This window comes from Bos mutus, chromosome 20, assembly GCF_027580195.1.
Source record: "Bos mutus isolate GX-2022 chromosome 20, NWIPB_WYAK_1.1, whole genome shotgun sequence".
In the NCBI taxonomy this organism is placed as follows: Eukaryota; Metazoa; Chordata; class Mammalia; order Artiodactyla; family Bovidae; genus Bos; species Bos mutus.
This window is the reverse complement of record NC_091636.1, coordinates 50,434,232-50,438,334: the sequence shown is the minus strand read 5'-3', so window position 1 is coordinate 50,438,334 and position 4,103 is coordinate 50,434,232. Positions and strand designations below refer to the sequence as shown.

Below are 4,103 nucleotides of genomic sequence, written 5' to 3'. Positions count from 1 at the left end.
AAATGTGTCTGTGAGAGTGTTTCCAGAAGAGATTAGCACTGGAACGGGTAGGGTAAGTAAACAGATGGACTCTCCATGATATGGCATCATTGGAATCATATGAAATGATATGGGCATCATTCAATCACTGAAGTCTTGAACAGAATACAAAACAGAGGAAGGAAGAACCACACTTTCTATCTGATGCTGGACAGCCTCACTGATGCAATGAACATGAACCTGGGCAATCTCCGGGAGATGGTGAGGGACGGATAGGCCTGGGGTGCCACAGTCCATGGAGTCATAAAGAGTTGGACATGACTGGGAGAATGAACAGCAAGAAAAATCTAATAGCTAGGGTTTCCCAGGTAGCGCTAGTGGTAAAGAACCCACCTGCCAATGCAGGAGACCTATGAGACACAGGTTCGATCCCTGGGTCAAGGAGATCTCCTGGAGAAGGAAATGGCAACCCACTGCAGTATTCTTGCCTGGAGAATGCCATAGACAGAGGAGCTTGGTGGGCTACAGTCCATGGGGTCTCAAAGAGTAGGACAGGGCTGAAGCAACTTAGCACACACTGAGAGCTTGAGTTGCAACATCAGTCTCTTGCTTTCAGAAAGGAACTTGTACCTTTGAATCTTAGCCCTTCAGACTCAGACTGGAACTATGCCCACCAGCCTTTGCAGGTCTCCTGTTTACAGATGGGAGATGGTGGGCCTTCTCAGCCTCCATAGTCACGTGAGTCAATTCCCCAAATCTCTCTTTCTCCCTAACTTGTAGATACATAGACAGACAGGAAAGAGAAAACTGTATAGTCAGAAATGGATATATGTAGAGACTTGTAGTGAAGAAGGGAATGGCAACCCACTCCAGTATTCTTGCCTAGGGAGTTCCATGGACAGAGGAAGAACCTGGTGACCTATGCTGCAAGGGGTCACAAAGAGTTGGATACAACTGAGCAAAATTAACACACACACAGACTTGTAGATATATTTCTCTGGATAACTACAACCATACATATTTTGTTACCAAAAGTCAGGTATTACTATTTACTGACCCAGCAATCGAACCAGGGTCACTTGCATTGCAGGCGGATTCTTTACCAACTGAACTATCAGGGAAGCCCTACTATAACAAATACATACCCAAAAATGTGGAAGCAGTTTTGGACCAGGTTATTGGGTATAGATTGGAAAAGTTTTGAGGCATATGCTAGAAAAAGCCAAAGTTGCCACAAAGGAATTCTAAAAGCTAATGTGATAGACACTCAGAAAGTAAAGAGGAGACGTTTTATATTAATATATACAAATATTAATATATATATATGCATGATATGTATATAAATTTCTATGCATATATATGCATCCATATGCATATGGTGTGCTGTGCTTAGTCACTCAGTCGTGTCCGACTCTTTGCAACCCCACTGACTGTAGCCTGCCAGTCTCCTCTGTCCATGGAGTTCTCCAGACCAGAATTCTGGAGTGGGTTGCCATGCCCTCCTCCAGGGGATCTTCCCCACCCTGGGATTGGACCTAGATCCCCTGCATTTCAGGATAATTTTTTACCATCTGAGCCATCAGGGTAGCCCTTAAATGCATATAAATTATACAAAATGACACGTGTTTTACCTAAGAGGATGTCATACAAAATAAAGAAAGAAAGTGAAGTCACTCAGTCATGTCCAACTCTGCAACCCCATGGACTGTAGCCTACCATGCTCTTCCATCCATGTGATTCTCCAGGCAAGAATACTGGAGTAGGTTGCCATTTCCTTCTTCAACACAAAATAAAGAACAAGCTTTACATTATATATTTTACCAATAAAAATGTATTTGTTGATGTTATGTAGTACATGCAAGTGTGCTAAGTTGCTTCAGTCATGCTCGATTCTGCAATCCTGTGGACTGTAACCCACCAGTCTCCTCTGTCCATGGAATTCTCCAGGCAAGAATACTGGAGTGGGTTCCCATGCCCTCCTCCAGGGAATATTGCCAACCCAGGGATAGAACACTTGTATCCTGCAACTCCTGCATTGCAGGCAGATTCTTTACCACTGAGCCACCAGGGAAGCCAGTTATTACATATATATGTATAGGTACACAAATTTTGTATATGTGCTTTGTTACAAAATACATTTTTAGACTATTAATTTGATGGTAGCATAGTAGTCTGCTGTTTCATGAGTTACTTGTCTATCTCACTATTTTTTTTTCAGGTTTGATATATTTATTCAGAGGGTTTTTCAACTACAGAATGAAGCATTTTTAGCATTATGAAATCCAAAGTTTTAAAATATTATTTCCTTGCAATTCTGTTTATTACAATGTTATAATCCTGAAGAGATTCTCTTATCTGAAGTTTTTCATGCATTCAGGTATTTTCCATGATATCTGATGTGATCAGCAATAAAGGTTGCAATAAAGTAGTAGCTATGGTCATAACCCTCTGGTAATCTGAAGACAACAGGGCTTTTCTTTTCTGAACAGGCAGCTGTGACGTTATCAGGAAGTAACTGTCCATCTGAAAGGAACTCATCATCTTTCCCTTGATCAATTATATCCAGCTGAGAACCTGGATAGGACTTCAGAAGGTAGGTAGCATCATAAGCCTCCGATTTACTTTGATCTGTTCCCAAATATCTGGTAAAGGCTTTTTTGCCCCAACATCAGAGCACTGGGTTGCAAAGTGGAGCAAATGCTGACACACATTTGTATTTTCTAGGATTCTTCAAAGCACAAATCAGAGCTCCATGGGCTCCCATAAAGTGGCCAAACACAGACATCCTTGGGGGTCCACTGGAAAATTGTCGTTTACGAGTTGGGGAAGCTCCTTCGTTACATAAGAGTACATTCTATAGTTAGTTTTCCACAGATCTTCAGTAGCATCGACATAAAACCCAGCACCAGTGCCAAAGCCCCAGCTGTCCTCTTCTCCTTTAATATTGCAGCCACCAGGGTGGTATCTGGAGCAATGACCACAAGGCCATGTTCTGAGGTAGCTTGATGATAACCAGATTTTGATATAAAATTTTGTTCTGTGCTAGTTAAACCAGACAGCCAATACAGCACAGGGCATTTTCCAGTCTCTGCCTTTGGTGGTAAATAGAAAATTTCATTTTGCGCTTCAGTTCAACACTGTCATGTTCAAAATCTTTCTGCAGTCCTCCAAAGCACTTGCTGCTGGAAACCTATTTCAATGTCATTCTTCTTCTGTCCAATTACTGCTTGCTTTTTGGTCTGTACTAAAGGGTAGATGATCCTCCGGTGGCGGTGGGAAGAGCAGCTGCCTATCTCACTGTTTTAAAATGCTTAGTTATTTCACCAGTATGAAATTAGGATAAATTGTAAAATTAGAATAATTTTGGGCAAATAAGATTATTAAATCTTTCACATAAAGTGACAAAATGCTTTAGAGAATGTTGCATCTTTTTGTGTCTCCATCAATAATTTTCTTCTTAGAAAATTCTTCAACATTCCAAAACCTAATAAGAATTTAGATACAATTGATTATGTTATTTATATGGCCTCATTTCTATATTAGATTTTAATTACATTGAAGTTAATTTGATATGTTAACAGAGTGATACTGTTAGACTATTTCTCCAATTAATTCAAAATGATTAATTGCTCAACACAGTTACAACATATTCTATTTCTTTAGCTGGCACATTTATTATGCAATCATTTACCCTGTATTCTAGAACCTGTTTATTATTTCTTTTTTTCACAAGAGCATTTCTATTTCAGCACTTGTTCATTTAGATTACTGAAGAATCCTAATACATTTTCAAAAATACTTCTTTGGAAACTATTTTATGTTTGTAGTTGTCTTATACCTCATATACCCTGACTCAATGCTCCTATTATTAATATCTTCCATTAAAATTATTATAATAAATTTTTAAATTATTTATAACACAGCATTCTTGTTCTTTGTTTTCTTCTTGAAAACTTTATTTATTTAAATAAACAATGGCAGTAATTTTTATTAACAATTTTATTGAAATCGCCTGGAATTTAGAGATCAAATCTACAATGATTGAAATCTGGATAAGATACTTTGCTAAGTCACTTCAGTCGTGTCTGACTCTGTGGGACCCCATAGACGGCAGCCCACCAGGC

At 39.1% G+C, this 4,103-nt stretch overlaps 1 pseudogene; it reads right to left on the bottom strand.

The window, feature by feature from the left end:
* Positions 1 to 2,245: 2,245 nt before the first annotated feature.
* LOC102279351 (S-formylglutathione hydrolase pseudogene) lies at positions 2,246 to 3,184 on the bottom strand (annotated as a pseudogene).
* Positions 3,185 to 4,103: the final 919 nt, after the last annotated feature.